This window comes from Cyprinodon tularosa, unplaced genomic scaffold (genome assembly GCF_016077235.1).
Source record: "Cyprinodon tularosa strain WSP-4 unplaced genomic scaffold, ASM1607723v1 ctg2, whole genome shotgun sequence".
Lineage (NCBI taxonomy): Eukaryota > Metazoa > Chordata > Actinopteri > Cyprinodontiformes > Cyprinodontidae > Cyprinodon > Cyprinodon tularosa.
In genome coordinates this window covers 678,355-696,087 of record NW_024038733.1, presented here as the reverse complement: position 1 = coordinate 696,087, position 17,733 = coordinate 678,355, and the positions used below count along the sequence as shown (strand labels likewise).

The window sequence follows — 17,733 nt, the reverse complement described above, 5'->3', positions numbered from 1 at the left end:
CAGAGGATCTTAGCCACCTTGAGAGATGGCTGCTGTTTTAACCTGGGGTTTTCCAGTCTGTATTCTGCACAGATGTTTCTGTACCTTATACCAGCCACTTGGTTATAATATTCCATATATTCCTTTCCTGCCAGTATCTTAAATCCTGCTGTATGTTGCTGGATTGTTTCAGGGGCTTTCATACATACCCTGCACCTGGGATCTTTCTTGGTATGGTAGATCAGGGCATCTATTGTTCTGGAGCTCAGGGCCTGCTAACCGCCCTGGCATGATCAGTGCTTCTGTGCTGTCCTTCAGCCATGCCCTCTCTAGCCATTGCTAGAATTTGGTCATACCAGCCATAGCAGATATTTGTAAGTGGTACATCCCATCACATTTTTCCTCCCATGATATTTCCTCCACTTCCTTCACTATATATATTTATATATATATATATATATATATATATATATATATATATATATATATATATATATATATATATAGGCTTATATATATATATATAAGCCCTTTTTTTCTGCTCCTGCGTATTTTATCCGTCTAATGCTCACATGTTTCACCCAGTTACCTTCTAATGTGACGTCTGTAGCTGCTGTCTTGTCATACTTACTCACAGACACATGCTGTATGTAGGAGGAATTGCTGGAGGAGAAAGAGCCAAGTGTCACTGACCTTTAATGACGCTCTTAGATAAATAATGTGAATGTGGGATTATAATGTGGGGCAAAGGACAATAAAACAAGAAACTGGTGCAGGTTAAGAATTCATCTAATATTTTAACAGAGAAATTCTTAGTAAAAAGATTGGGATTAAAAAGCTATTTTTCCTGTTTTTAATAATAGCAGCTACGTATGAATTTAAATATTGTTACAGAGGTTTACAGAAATCTTCAGTCATTTGCTATAAATAATTTCAAAGCAGCCAGAATTGGTGTAGCATTTAAAAGGGTCTTCTTTGAATAATATTTGTGCTTTGATTTATTATTGTGTCTCATTTCCTCACCCATTAACCAACAACTTTGCATGAAAAGAAAAACTGTGAGGGGAGGACTAAAGAGGATGCAAAGGCATGTGAATATAATAATATTGCCAAGTAGTTTTTCACTTATAAGGAATTTGACTTGGTGTTGATGGTGCAGACAAAATAAATATATAAACAGAATACCTAGCTTTATACTATATAGAATATATAGTACATAGCTCTATGCTATATACACTGTTGACTGTGCATTAATGTAACGCAGGAGGTCTGGAGATGCTACATTGGTGTAGCTTGTAGGTCCTGATAGGGGAGGGAGAGAGGCGTGTCAGTATCACGGGGGTCTCTGGGCCTTGTTAATAAGGCTGGTAGCGGATGGGAAGAAACTTATTGAGGTGTGAGGTTTTGGTCCTGATGGACCGCAGCCTCCTGCCAGAGGGAAGTGACTGAAATAGTTTGTGCCTGGGGTGCGAAGGATCAGCCACAATCTTCCCTGCATGCCTCAGAGTCCTGTAGGCGTACAGATCCTGGAGAGATGGAAGATTGCAGCCAATCACCTTCTCTGCAGAAACGCTCAACTTAAAAACTTTTCAAAGCTTTCAGCTTTTATCAAGATAGATGTGGCTCATTGAAAGAAATAAAGACATATAAGCCTGAAAACCTCAATGGACAGTCCATGATTTTATCTTCAATAAAATCCAGAATTTATTCAAAGGTGAAAGATTATGTAGACATGATGAAAGATTATTTATCTAAATGGGTGTCTATACTGCACACTGGACCAACTCTATACCCTTCATTGGGTGCTGAAGGGTTCGTGGGAGTTGTCCCAACCACCTTTGTGGACCTGGAGAAGGCTTCGACCGTGTCCCTCCTGGTTGCCTGTGGGGGGTGCTCTGTTAAGGGCTGTCCACTCTCTGTATGACCGCAGCAGGACCTTGGTTCGCATTGCTGGCAGTAAGTCAGACCTTTTCACGGTGCCTCAGGATATCATCTCTGCTGTTTGCAGATGATGTTGTCCTGTTGGCTTCATCAAACCAGGACCTCCAACGTGCACTGGGGCGGTGTGCAGCCGAGTGTTGGGAGGCCGCTATGAGGATCAACACCTCCAAATCCGAGGCCATGGTTCTCCACCAGAGAAAGGTGGACTCCCCTCTTCAGGTGGGTGGAGAGTCCTTGTCTCATGTGGAGGAGTTCGCTGTATAGGACTGTTATGGTGAAGAGGGAGCTGAGTGGGGGGCAAAGCTCTCGATTTACCGATCGATCTACGTTCCCACCCTCACCTATGGTCATGAGAACTGGATAATGACCGAAAGGACAAGATGGCGAATACAAGCGGCCGAAAGGAGTTTGCTTAGCAGGGTGGCTGGGTGCACCCTTAGAGATTGGGTGAGGAGCTCAGTTACCCCGGAGGAGCTCAGAGTAGAGTCGTTACTCCTCCACATCAAAAGGAGTGGCTGAGGTGGCCCCGTGTCCTTCAGCTATTAGACGTGTCTCTATTCAAGCACACCTGATTCAGATTATGGCATTTCCTCCTCACATGATGCAAACACCTGGTAATTACCTTTCTATTCAGGTCTGGTCTATAGGGGCAGGGAAACACCTAAAACGTATAGGACACTAGACCCTGAGGACCAGGGTTAAGAAACCCTGAGCTAGAATAGGACCAAAATGCACAATTGCTTTATAGATTAAATCATGTTGTGTTTTTCTAATTTCATAAGACTATATCTCAGGTTTTCATTAGCTGTAAGCCTTGCTCATAATGTTAGGGTTTCATATTCTAACTTCAGCACATGTGAACTGCGAAAATATTGCAATTTAGGCCTCTATTTCAGACTCCTACAATTTGATGAGTCATGCTGTAAAGGCGTGAAACGTAAAAGCTGAGTTCAAGTGCATGGAAAACATAAACTTATTCCTTAATGATGTTTTTGAGCTTGTTAATGAAATCTGACTTTGATTTAGGTCTGCATGTCTGCTCTAACCCTTGCAGAGGGTCTCTGTTTCTGTGTGTGTTTTGGGGGGGTGGCGTTCTGCTTGCTGAGAAGTACCAGCCTTCCAGGTGCTCCAACACACACACACACAGAGACACCACAGGAGCCGCTGAGATCTGTCACCTGGGCCACATCCCTCTCCCCTCTGCTTCCTCCAAAGCGCCTGCTTTCGCAGAAACAGGCGCAGAGGCTGGCTCTCTGCTCCACATTTAACCACAGCCTCTGCATTATGCAGAGAGTGCACAGCAGGAAGCCCGCCCTGGATGCCCTTTCATACAGACACACACACAGACAATACAAAGTGTTGCATCTTCTGACAGGGTTACGGTACAGTTCTGCACAGAGGCCTGCTAGTAAGTTCACCACATCCTCCACCATACTGAGAAAAAGTGCACCGCACCGCCGTGAGGCTCTTTCAGAGCGACGCTGTTTTGAGCACAGACAAGTGTAAATGCACATTGATGTGGTTTAATTGATACTCTGCTTCTTGTATTTCCGTTTCCTTCTTCCTTTCCCACCAGTCATGTTCAAGTAATTGAGCTAAACAGAGATATCAGCAATATTTCTGGCTGTTATCTTTAATTCTGATTAACTTACGGGGGGAAAAAAAACAATGCAAAGTTTGTAAAATAAACTTTTGATTTACATTTAAAACTGATCTGATGATATGTGCTTATGCCAAGATGCTTTTTCACATTAAATGTCTCCCCCTGTTGTTAGATTACCACAATAGCACCTGTTTTGTTTTGTTTTTAATACTTTCTTTTTTGATAAGCATTAAAACAACAATCTATTTCAATCAACATGTAATGTTTCAGTGACTATGATGGAAGGACTGAGCAATATAATGCCAAAGGCTGTCAGGCAAAATACCCATGAAAAAATGTGTTTTGGTTTTATTTAATATTTAATCTAAGTAGTTTTTTGGGCAGATGTATTTCTTAAGGATTTTTCTTTAACTTGTTTGTCATAAAGTAACACCAATTTGTACTTTAATATTTCAGACATATTTCAATCAAAGGGGAAAAACTAAAGCCTTTTAATGTTCTTCCATTTTAAAGAAAAAATAATATGTTCTGATAATCAATCTATTTAGACACAATTATGGTCCATAAACAGACAAAAACAAGAACAATAATAAAAAAAGAGAAAAATATAAGAATATATATATATATATATATATGAATAATAAATAATCAATCACTGACATATAAACTAAAGCGCTAATGATTCCACAAACTGGAGAAGAATCTCACTGAGCTTTGAACAGGATTGGTCAGAGTCTGAATGATGCTGTTTGCAGAGTCTGTTAATCTACACATCTGTGCATAATGTTTCGAAGCAAGGCAGCGCAGGTTGGTACACTGACCTTCACAAACATCTGACTGGCACTACACCATCGGAGCCCCTAAGCAGCATCCTCAAGCCATCATTATAAGCGACCTGAAGTTTATTCATACTGCTTTTCCTGTAATGCCGCCACAGGTGGGCTGTATACTTTGGAGTACAGTATGCTTTAAAAAGTGCAATTTTGACAGATGCTGGGTACGAGAAGAATATTATCTTGTACATATTGAGTACAATGCTGCCTGTAAATGACTTTATCATCAGACAGGTCAGCGGTGATGTAATGTCCCAAATATTTGACCTCATTAGTGACCTGGAGGATGCTGCCAGACAGAGTGAAGTCAGGAAAAGATAATTTAGTGTCTTCTTTGCTCTTAACAATCATGATGTTGCTCTTTTTTGCATTGTATTTAATGTCATGCTGTAACCCATACTGAGAGCAAAATAAAACTTCTCCATGTTCCTTTTTCATGTTTTGTCAGGAATTGTTTGTGGTGCAGCCGACCAACACGAGCATCAATCTAAACCAGGAAAAATATGTTTTTCTCATTTGCAATTATTTTCCAACATTTCTCACAAGTACAAATCCAAGCCTTTACCTACTTTAAACATTGAAGAGAAATTTCTGCCTGTTCTTTGCAAAATAGCTTATGCCTGAGATGAACAGAGACCCTCTATGAAGAGCAAATTTAAAGTCTTTCGATTTATTCTTAAGGTGATTTGGGTTTGGGCTTTGGCAGGAACCGCTCTATTGTAGTTCTGTTTGTTTGTTTTGGGTCATAGTTCTGTTGGAAGGTTAAACTTAGACTCAGTATCAAGTCATCTGAGGCCTCGTTGGTTTTTATCTCTATCTTCATGTCTCTGCTAAGGAATAGTAGCACACGGCGTGATGCTGCCATCACCATGTTTTATGATGGGGGGGGGGGTTGGGTTTTAGGGGGACAGTCCAGAAGTAAATTTTGTTGAAATGTGGTGAACTGGATAAGGAGGTTATTGCAAGGAAATGCGAGAATAAATACAATATGAAGCTGCAACACATGCATTAAATGCTGCTTTCAGAAAAACGAATACGAACAGCATCACGGTTACTGTTCTGAATACATGTGTTGTACTCTCTGTCTAAACTTGAATACAGGGGGAAGTCTGTGTGTGACTAAGCATGCCTCTCCACGAGGGTCCTGTCTTCAGCTCAGGAACATGACGTGGACCCAGAGGAACAGCTGACGGTGTAAAGTTACTGTGAACTAGGCTGCAGAGAGGACAAGGACCCACTGTTCTCCACCCTGCAACAAGCGTGGATGTCGTCTCCCTGCACCAGCCTGGTTAGGTCACAGCAGCACCTCGTTCTGCCATCTATCACAGACCATGAAACAATTTGCCTCAGTGCACAGAAGCAGCTCAGATGTCCGAATAAATCCACTCTCTCATGAACATTTACTTTGTGACAGCATCCCCTTTCCCCAAAGAGGTTCTAGGCCCTCCCCATCCTGCCTGGTTTCCTCCTAAATTCTCAACCTGGCAGATTGTGACCTCAGCAATTATCAGATATTGTGACTATTCCTGTAAGCTACAGAGAAAACTTTGTCCTCTGCTATAACTTGATACACAAAGACCCCTTCAAAGAGCTTCTTCAATGACGCTCTCCCTCCCTGTACAGCTAAAATATCTAACGAATATGCAGCACAAACCTTTTGCAAAGACTCATGGACACTTATGTAACATTTCTTACATAAAACCAACATACTGAAGCTAAAATATTAGCAAAAGAAGAGCAAATCATATGTAGTTACTTAAAGAAATAAATGCACTTAATAACATGTGACTAAGATTAGCAGATTCAAACTATTTGACACTTTCAAGCTTCTGTTGATATCTAACTATGCATCTGTAAAAGAGAGTTCCCTTCTGCTGCTGTGACTTTGCCAAATATCTCAAATCAAAGCCCTCCTACCTCCAGCTAAAAGCTCAGGTCCTGCTGGTAACAGGAATCCTTTGCTCCGGGGCTTCTTGAAGCAGGCTGCATAACTCTGTAGCGGCGTACAGTAGATCCACACTGAACCCTCAGAATCTTAGTTTTATTGTTGGTTTTGTTTGGGCTCACTGGGAAGAAAGCCTTTTCACCTCCCAGTTTTCCTTTTTCATCTCCTGTTTAGAGTTTTTCCTGGAGTTTTTTAAGAGGGGGGCATGCATGACTGGGAGAGAGGGGTCAGAGGTTATGCTACTGCTTTAAGGAACCCCTGAGGTGAGTGACATTCCTGTCTGGGGGGCAGGTCATCAGGTTTTATATGGAAATGATTCAACGTTTAACCAGTGGTGCGTTTTTCTATAAGGACTATGTGATCAAATAAATGTGCTGAAGATCTATAGTCTATTCAAAGTCAAATTCTGGCCTCTGTGTGCTTTCTACCTGATGTTGATGTGACAGCAGAGCGCAGCAGGAGGAGTCAAGGGTGTCTGAAGTTTGAGTGACATCCTGACAGCGACCGCACAGGGCAGGGGTGAAGGCTGGAGGTCAGGAGTCAGGCACCCCGTGGAAGCAGGAGATCATGGGGCCGGAGCTAATGAGGTAGACCAATCGGAGCAGGGATCAAAGAACAAAACATTAAAATCAAATGAAGGATGGAAATGTTTCAGTTAAAATGGAAAATGTTGAACCAGTTTCATCAGCTAATGCTGGCTGGTAATGCAGACAGACAAATTTAAAATATGAATCCACCTACCAGACGCTATTTGTATTCAACCAGGACCTTGTTTCTGACTGGATGTGACTCAGGCATCCCTGGTAAGATAACAATTGTGAAAACAATTTGAGGTTGGGATGCCTCTTTCCCATCACCATAATCTTTCAATCCCTTCACAGGCTATAGATTTTTACTGCGTCTATTTTTAGGTTTTGCCATCAGAAATATCCAGTGTTGTCAAAGACCAAGTTCTCTGCAGAAGACCTGATGTGGTTAAGATTCTTCACATTTTCTTCCTTCTTCATGATGCTTTTTCATTTAACGATAATTGCAGCACTGGCTAAAAAAAACACCCTTGAAGTGTTATGCTTCCACCACCGTGCTTGACCATGGAAGATGTTTGATACTAGATACTATGTTTGTTAAGATTTTCAGTATCTCTTACTGTTTGGTGATGCTGTGTTGCATCACCCAGCAGGAACTCACAACTAGGAGAAAATCTCCAACAAATACATGTATGAGGTGGGACCAAGTCTCAACTCTTTATCAGAAGGTGTCAAGGAAAGACAGTCAGTCAAGTTTCAAATCAAAATTCAATTCCTTTTAAGTATTTTTTTATGTTTTTATTTTTTTTTTTTACAAAGTAGAATTATATGTTAATTTTAAATAATAGAAGTCTCAACTTCAATCACATCTGAGGAAGAATAGAAACAGAAATACTTTTAAATTATGAGGCTGCAAATCAGACATGAAATGATCCAAAAAAATCACAGAAAATACATACTCGTACATTTAAACTTATTTTAATGACTTGACTAAACAAAATTTTTTGTAAACATTTTTGAATGTGTTTGTATTTTACTAAAAACTACTGATAAACTTCATATATATATATATATATACAGTTAATTTTAATGGGAATTGTTTATGTTTGGGGGGGAAATATAACAACAGAAGATGATTAAAAATATAATTTTTTATAAAAAAAAAAAAGCTTTTTTTTTCTACATTTTTCTTTAGGATGATATAGCCTTTCCAGGGGGAGCTATAGCACCCTCTAGTGCCCACCTGGCGCCATCACTGCCATAGATAGATATAACAAAAAATGTGTTTTACAAAGTAAAGACTCAATATTTTATTTTTGAATTAAGATTCAACACATACAGTATAACTTCCTTCTGTTTCACAGTTTTGCACTTCTTTGTATATCTACCACATAAAGTTCAGCAAAATCATTTTAATAGCATTTCTTTGGTTGAAGGCTCATGGAAATAAAAATAGACACAAACCGAAATCTGTGGCACAACAAACTGTGGAAAAAGTGAGAGGGCATACAACATCTCTAGGAGTATTTGACCTGTTGAAAAAAATGTAATTTAACTTTTTTTTGGAGGTTAATAATAAAGTTATGCTGTTGTGAAATAAACAAATGTTATAGATTAAAACATTACAACCATCAATTATTTTTCTCTTCTGTTTTCTACAACAAAACAAGCAAAAGAACAGATTTTAATGACACCATGCCTAGCTATGAGCTCAGCTACTTTGCAACCTCTTAGGGAGATAGTTTTCATTAACATGAGATATTATTTTTGTTTCCACTAAATTCAAAGATTCCTCTCAATCTTTTAACTTTGAGCCAAAGGTTCTTTTAAGCATTTGTAAGCAGACGTCTCAAATGGCAGCTAAAAGGGAAAGATCCGGATCAGATTGTTAAACCTTATGAGAAAACTACTCTTATTACTGATTGAAAGGTAAATTAAAGTTCCTCCCTTGCTGCAAAAGAAAAACAGGTACATTTACTAAACAGACAATGTGGCAGAAAGAAACACAATCATTAAATCTGTAGAAAAACATTTTTCTACAGAAATGTTCGAGGTTAATAGAAGCTGAATTAAGCCAGAGTATTCCTTGAGAAGAAAGAAATGGGGGCCAAGTCTGATGAAGAGCAGAGCAGATCGATCTTTCTTTCAGCGTTAAAAATGTTGATCCTCTTCAGAAGAGAATAGATTGAGTTCACTATCAATACATTTCAAAAAAGCAACAGAATAGCCTCTATGAATATCTCTTAAACATCTGGGCTTCTAATTCATGACAGACAAAAATCTTAATAGCATTTCTTTGGTTGAAGGCTCATGGAAAAACCTTCGGCTTTATTTCCAAGGTTGTCATCATAGAAAATATGTGGGTAGATGTGAGGAGGAGTGAATGCAAACTCGTTGCAAAGGTATCGATAGCAATTAAACTTTAAAATTCATTGTATTTGCACGTTATGCACATTATGTGAAGGTGGAGGGAAATTATGCCATTCTATGGGAAATATTGGATTTTTTAAGTTGTTTTATTTATTTTTTTTTTGACAGACTTGAATGCTTCTAATTAAATAAATACTAATATGAGAATCTGAATCAGGAATAAAATGGTATTCAAATTATGATGTCCTAAATGAATAAAGGAACCTAAAGAAAAGAATTTCCCTCTATGACTAAAAATGATTTGCAGAATAATCATTAGGCCCATTAGGCAAAACCAACATGAAACTTTGACAACGAGGAACATTATTCGGGGTTCAGACAGCGCTTATTTTGTTCTTTTGGTCAAACACAGAAAAACTTATATTGCACATCACCCTGAAAGACACGACCCGCAAGGAAAAACACTATGGTGGCAGCATTACACTGTTGAAAAATGTTTAAATTTATTTCATATTTTACAGGGATTTATGTGAGCAATCAACACAAATAATTGTATAGCTGAAAGAAAAGTGTACATAGATGATTTTTTTTTCTCTCTGTTACAAATAACATCTGAAAATCATAGCCTGCTTTGGGTCAAGTTTTTTCAACCCGCTTTGGCTTCAGGTACAGCAAAAAACCTTTGTGTGAAATTGGGTTAAAGTAGTTTCTAATGCTAATTCTTTTTTGCTAAATAAAACTGTCTTATTAGATAAAAAGAGTGAATACACCCCGCGAGCTGCCACCTTAATGTGCTGGGGTTGTTTGAGTGCCGGAATGATCCTAGGAGCTATGTTGTCTGGGGCATTATGCCCCTGGTAGGGTCTCCCATGGCAATAAGGTCCTAGGTGACGGGCCAGACTAAGAACAGCTCACATCAGCACTATGCATAACATTAGACCAAGGGCCATGACGTCACCCGGTATGGCGCAGCTGGGGCCTGGAGTCAGGCCTTGGGTTGGGTCTCGCATGTGAGCGCCTGGTGGCCGGGCCTTTGTCCACGGGGCTCGACTGGGCTCAGCCCGAACGGACGACGTGGGCCCGCCCTCCTGTGGACCTACCACCCGCAGAGGGATCTGTAGGGGTCAGTTGCTGAGAGGACTGGGTGGCGGATGAGGCAGGGTACCTCACATCGCTGGGGGGTAGGAGCTTGAGCTTGTGCAGGAGGTTAAGATGTACCTCCTGGATATAGTCGGGCTCACCTCTACACACAGCTTGGGTTCCGGATCCCATCTGCTGGAGAGATGCTGGACCCTCCACTTCTTTTGCATTGCCCACGTGGGGAGATGGCGCACTGGGGTGGCCTTGCTCATTTCCCTCCATCTCAGTCGTCACGTGTTGGAGTTCACCCCGTTGAACGAGAGGGTCGCTTCCCTACTCCTTCAGCTTGGGAAGAGGTCTTTCACTGTTGCCTCTGTCTTTTTGGAGTGCTTGGGAGGGGTACTAGATGGTGCTCCAACTGGGGACTCCATTGTTCTACTGGGGGACTTCAACGCCCACGTGGGCAGCGAAGGTAAGGCCTGGACAGGGCTGATTGGGAGGCACGGCCTCCCGATCTGAACCCGAGCCGTCAGACCTGGCAGGAAACATCTGTTGGATCCCTCTGTTAGTGAGGTCTTCCACTCCCACCTCCGAACAAGTTTTTCCCAGATCCCGAGGGAGTTTGGAGACATGGAGTCGGAGTGTTCCATGTTCTCCTCCTCCAATGTTGATGCGGCCAATCATAGCAGTGGCTGTAAGGTCTCTGGTGCCAGGTGAGGCAGAGATCCCCGAACCCAGTGGTGGCACCTGGAAGTAAGGGATGCCATCAAGCTGAAGAAAGAGGCCTACCTGGCCTTGTTAGTAGTGGGACTCCGGAGTCATCTGAGCGGTACCGGCAGGCCAAGCATGCTGCAGCTCATGTGGTCACCTAGGCAAAAACTCATGTCTGGGGGGAGTTCAGAGAGGCCATGGAGGAGGACTATCGGTCAGCCTCGAGAGTGTTTTGGCAAACCATCCTTAGGAGGGGGAAGTGGTGCTTCACCAACACTGTTTACAGCGAAGTGTGGGGAGCCGCTGACCTCAACTGGGGATGTTGTCAGGCGGTGGAAGGAATACTTAGAGGACCTCCTCAATCCTATTGCCATGCCTTCTGAGGAGGAGGCAGAGGCTGGGGACTCAGAGGCGGACTTGCCCATCAGCCAGGCTGAAGTCAGGAGGTAGTTATAAAGCTTCTCCGTGGCGGTTCAAGTACCTAAAGTCTCTGGATGTTGTGGGACTGTCTGGGCTGACATGTCTCTGCAATATCGCGTGCTGGTCTGGGACAGTACCCCTGGGTTGGCAGACTGGGGCGGTGGTCCCACTCTTTAAAAAGGGGGACCAGAGGGTGTGCTCCAATTAAAGAAGGATAACACTGCTCAGCCTCCCCAGTAACATCTACTCGACGGTGCTGGAGAGGAGGGTCTGGCTGAGAGTCGAACCTCAGATCCAGGAGGAACAATACGTTTTTTGTCCTGGTCGCGACACACTGGACCAACTCTATACCCTTCAGCGGGTGCTCAAGTTTTCGTGGGAGTTTGCCCAACCAGTCCACATGTGTTTTTTTGGACCTGGAGAAGGCTTTTGACCGTGTCACTCGTGGTGCCCTGTGGGGGGTGCTCCGGGAGTATGGGGTCCAGGACCCTCTGCTAAGGGCTTTCTGCTCTCTGTATGAGCGCAGCAGGTGCTTGGTTCGCATTGCCGGCAGTAAGTCAGACCTCTTCCTGGTGCATGTTGGTCTTTGCCAGGGCTGCCCTTTGTCACAGGTTCTGTTTATTACATTTTTGGACAGAATTTCTAGGCGCAGCCAGTGACTGAAGGGTGTCTGTTTTGGGGACCTCAGGATATTATCTCTGGTGTTTGCAGATGATGTTGTCCTGTTGGCCTCAACCAGGACCTCCAACGTGCACTGGGGCGGTTTGCAGCTGAGTGTGGAGCAACTGGTATGAGGATCACCACCTCCAAATCTGAGGCAATGGTTCTCCACCAGAGAACGGTGGACTCCCCTCTTCAGGTCAGTGGAGAGTCCTTGTCTCAAGTGGAGGAGTTCAAATATCTCAGGGTCTTGTTCACGAGTGAGGGACGGATCTTGCATGAGATTGATAAATGGATTGGTGCAGCATCAGCAGTGATGCGGTCGCTGTAAAGGACTGTCGTGGTGAAGAGGGAGCTGAGTTTGGGGGCAAAGCTCTCGATTTACCGATTGATCTATGTTCCGATCCTCACCTATGGTTATTACATTTGGGTAATGACTGAAAGGACAAGATTGTAGAGTTGCCCGAAAAGTAGAGTCATTGCTCCTCCACATCAAAAGCCTCCTGGTTGCCTCCCTAGGGGGTTGTTCCAGGCATTTCCCATTGAGAGGAGGTCTTGTGGAAGGCCCAGGACACACTGGTGGGACTATGTGTCTGAGCTGGCCTGTTGTCGCCTTGGGTCCTCCCAGAGCAGCTGGAGGAAGTCTGCATGGATCAGGAAGTCTGGGCATCTTTGATGGATGGATGGATGGATGGATGGATGGATGGATGGATGGATGGATGAATGGATGGATGGATGGATGGATGGATGGATGGATGGATGGATGGATGGATGGATGGATGGATGGATGGATGGATGGATGGATGGATGGATGGATGGATGGATTGATTGATTGATTTCACTATATATTTAAGGTCATACTGCTGAAATTAATCATTTTCTAAACCCTGGTCAGTTCTTCTATCCCTGAAGGGAAGAAAGCATCTCTGCAGCAAGATAAGTTTGGGAGACATTATGTTTTATGAAATTATTAGTGTTAGTTTTAGGCCACACAAAAATTTGTTGTTTTTTTTTTTGCTTGTAACTTTATTTAGACATACAAAAAATGTCCCTTTGTGTTTAAATAGAGAGTATTGTGACTGGAAGGCTTAGGCTGTAGGAAAAGCTTAAGAACTGCTTGCTTCTTATAACAAAATTAAGCTGCACTAAAAAACAATAAACAATTCAGTAATAACACAGAAACATAGACTTCTGCTACAATGATCATCTTCAAATCTGATGTTGTCCACAGCTTTTTTAAACTAAGAAAGGATGTAGGAGACTTTAACTCTAAATAACCAAATTCTACCTCCAGCAGCAGAAATCTCATTCTGGTTTTCTTTTTTACTTTGAAAGGTGATTTTACATTTATCTTTAAAATTACATTTACTTTCTGGAATAGAAAATAACTTCTGGATCCATTCTGGTAGAGATTTAATGTTTGATTTGTATATTAATTGCATCATTCTATGATTTACAAGATCTTTACATTTCATTATATTTAAATTTATAAATAGTAGATTGGTGTGTTCAAAAAATCCTGCTTTATTTATAGTATGCATGGCTCTTTTTTGCTGCAACGCAGTCCTTTCAGTTGTATTTTTTTAAGTTGTTCCTCATAATTCAGCACAGTATGTTAAATAATGGTATATTAGACAGTAATACATTAAATACAAACTTTTAAAGTGTAGTATGTTCTTTGTTTAATGTAAAATTGCTTCTGAAATAGAAAATTCTTCCTTTTTCATATTCAATATGATGTTTTCAGCTTAGTTTATGATCAGTTACTACTCCCCAAAATGTTTTTTTTTTTACTTAGGTCATATGGTTAATTTGGGTCTTATTAAACCAATTCATCTTCATCCACATTTCTACATAACTTCCAACAATCTTCATATAGTTTTTATTACTTTGTGTCAAATGTGGCTTCCTTTAGACCCCTGTTTAATAAAGAGCAGATTATGACGTAAGATTAATAGTTTTACTTTAATTACTGGATTTAGTTAAGATGCTTTGGGTATTCTTTCAAAGCATAACCATGATTTAAACCTCTCCATAACTTTTCTCTGTCGGTTTTTATTTGTCACCATCTGCGGTACAGAAATATCGCCGCTAGATGTCCCTCTAAATCCACATTTGAATCAGTTTCCAACTTTTCCGTCTCGCATTCTCACGGCATTCACACAAACACATTTGTACAAATGAAGGGAAGCACAGCAACGAGAGGTTGTCATACATTTCCCAAATATACAGCTGCAGTACCCAATCAAATGCTTTTCTTGTGTGTTGTCGTCTCCAAAGAAGCCATAATTATGTATTCCAGCAGGGGGCACTGTTCACCTCAACAGGACGCTCTTTTGCGCTTGCAAGTGATTATGTAATGTTTGTGATTATGGACGCTCTTTTGCAAGGTAACGTTTTTTGATATGTTTATGCAGAAGATGAAGGTCACCATATGGAATTCATGAAAATAAATAGGGTACCCACCTACCACATAGCTACAATAATGATTACTCAGATGCATCCTCATCACACAGATTCATCTTTACTGCTTGAAAGTTACAAACACAATTGTTAGCGGAGTTTACTACAGGCCACGCCCCGCAAGTCCAGCTGGTGGCAACACTCGTGATGACATCACCGAAACGGGCTCACATTGGCTCCGAGACGTTCTCCGTTCGTCCAATCAACAGCCGAGGAAGTGACGTTAGCCAGAATGGCTCCCGTTCACTTACAATGGAGGGGGCGCGGCTTGGAAACCACCGACGTCAGAGCGAAGTCAGCTTCTGCGCCGTGATTGGCTAAGAGTGGAACGTGAGCGTCTGTTGCTGTGAGAAAAGGAAGAGGGGATGTAGCGGATAGTTGGTTGCGGTCGGCTGCGCCACGCAAAGTGCGAATCGGTTCAGAAAATAACTTTTGGGCTAAGACACTGGTTCCTTTTTAATTTTTGTTTATTTTGTAGGCATTTACAGGAGTGTTACTGAAAGAAGAACAGCAAATATGTGTAAAAACGTGTTTCAAGACAATTAGATGTGTAAATGTCCGGACACGGCTGTTTGAATCCTTTCTGCACCAACTTGTGTTTGTTGATGCTTTATCACGGTCTACTCCTGGATAGTACTTTTGCTGTCAATTATGGTAAACATACTCCTCAAGAGATGAGAAGAAGGAGGGGACATTTGTGCCTTTCTATTGGCTGGCGGTCATATGCTCCCTCCTCTCTCCCCTCACTCATGCTGTTCCTATGGTTCCCAAAGCTCTTATTGGATACTGTAAAGTTTGGGACAGGACACCGGTTTCGCTAAGCATCCTTGCCGCCATTGGCTTGTTCTCTCTGTCCGTCAAATAGATTGTGACAGCTGGCCTCGCCCTCTTCGTACCAAAGACCGAACTGATTGGCTACTGTAACTGTCAGCAGGCTGTCATTGGTCAGTTCCCCCAGCTGTTAGTGGTTCATTCACCATTTTGTGAATGTAGTGGAAAAGGAGAGCGATAGTTTTTTTTTGGACCCTTGCTTGAGTTTCTGCGGAGGGGAAAAGACATGTTTTGTGCAGGAAAAGTAAAGTGCGCATTTAGAGCCGACAGCAGAGGGATTGTTATTGGGAGTTGTTCTTGTCTCCCCGTCTGGAAAATAGGACCGTAAATCTTTCTATGGCAAGAGGAGAAAAAAAAACGTTAGAGGTGAGTTGGGAGCAAGTTGGGAACGAGCTGGTGAAGCTAAACTAGCGTCAATTTTCTATTTTTGTTCAAGAGTTAACACAAGACCGGGTGGTAAAGGAGTCAATGGTCGTCGAACCGTCCAAAAGAAACGGAGTGACAAGGGGAAAAACCCCAAAGACAGGGGAGGGGTGGGAGCGTAACAGCTTAAAAAAAAAACTTTCTGAAATGTTTCCCATCATCCTACACAAACATCCCAACATTTATTCGGTTGGCATCCGCGTCGCCTGTTTAATCGTAGAACACTTTGATGTTTTTCTTGACCTTAGTTTTCTGTTTGGCTCGTAACCCGCGGCACGTAGCGTAGTAAAAACAAGCGAGCCATTTGCAGGCGCTGCAGTCTCAATGTTTACCAACACGGAAAAGCGGTCTAAATAGGAATTCTTATTTTCAAACGAGTCAGGGACAAACTAAAACGAGGATGTTGCGAAAACATCATCATGTCGTTTTGTGGTTCTCTTCAACCGCCTCGTACTACGACTACTACATATACCACTATAGTACCAGCGCTACTGCTGCTTACTAGAGCGATAACACTAACAGATTCCTGCTTCAACCCAAGTTTTATAACAATATTAGTATATTTATATATATACCCAAGGTAACTTTCAATAAGGAACCCTCAATCTGTCGAGTTTTTGTGCATAATGTGTGTATTTTCGTGTGTTTTTGCTTGTTACAAACGCTTGCATGAGCTTTGAGGTTGAGTTAATTAACTAAGACTTTCAAACCGGTTTGTGTTTGTAAGCCAGAAACCATCCTGCACAATCGCCTCCAGTCATTATATACTTGTTTGACATTGTGGAGCGCCTCTCGTAGTACTCAGAGAGAGAAGCTTTAGGTGTTTTCTCGGCTTTTCCTCTCCTCTCCTCACTTTTCCTGCTCTGCTATCCCGCAGTCACAGGCGATGCATCTGCATCTGCACATACTTGCAGTTTTTATTTCGAGACATGTTTAAATTACATTTTTTTATTTTTTATTTGCACGTTTCCACTGTGGCATGCATTCTCCATTATCCCCCATCAATGCTCCTGTGTGGTCATGATGTTGACGAGCAGCTGGGCATTGATGTGACATTGGCATTTCTGCCATTTGGTGCCCAACAAATACACTCTTTTCTGGGCTATGCTACAACTCAGAGGTCAGTCCTGTGTACAAATGTTTGAGCATCTGCTTGATGCACCAAATTGATAGAAAATAATAGGATAGCCCAATTTTTCTCTGATTGGAATACCTTGACATGGGATTCAAAGTGGGAACTCCAACCATTTTAATGTAAAACTGCATCAGTCAACAGCAATTGCTATGATGCACTTTATTTTTTGATATTTGTTTCAAAAGGCCATTGTTCTGATTCATTCATTTTTGTTGGATTAAAAGCCCATGAGAAAAATACCAGATTTCTTAGCCCTTTAGTGTGTTATAACGAAGCAAAAGAAAAACAGACATCTGTATCTGTAGGGGGGAAAAAAGCACGATCGGTGCATCTTTTTATTTTATTTTTCATGATGCTATTCATTACCTTCAACAATCTCCTACACAGCTGGCATATTTGTAGAACAAATGAGCAAAAAGCACTCCCTCTCACTTATAAACACACACAGCTCACCCCAAAATACCAGAACTCCATATTCCCTCTATCAATGTCATGTTTTCTAAGAAATCTCCATCTCACAGATGAGCTTATGAGCAAATCATGTTTCTGTTGAAGAGAGCGTGTTTTTTGCCGTTTCATGTGTGACAGTGCGTTCCCTGTTGACCCAGTTGGGGTGAAAGAAAAAAAGGACCTTCTACTCCGCAGACTACAAGGGCCACGGCAGTCTTCACCTTGACAGTTGTCCTTCTTTCCTGCTCCTTACGTTCTCCCTTCTCCGTCACCGCAGCCCCGCGCCCAGAAAGACACCCATAAAGTCTTTCAGGACAGAGAGATGAGCAGCACATTGCCTCCATATATACATTCTCTTTGAC

The 17,733-nt window shown here is 41.8% G+C and overlaps 1 protein-coding gene across 3 annotated transcripts in view; it reads left to right on the top strand.

Moving 5' to 3' along the window:
• Positions 1-15,507: 15,507 nt before the first annotated feature.
• cicb (capicua transcriptional repressor b) overlaps positions 15,508-17,733 on the top strand; it is a 45,842-nt gene continuing 43,616 nt past the window's right edge. For 2 of the 3 annotated variants that reach the window (XM_038284295.1, XM_038284293.1), the window contains exon 1: positions 15,508-15,729. The gene's annotated coding sequence lies outside the window, so the exon portion shown is untranslated. The remainder of the gene's footprint in view (positions 15,730-17,733) is intronic. The other variant, XM_038284292.1, reaches the window with a different exon arrangement.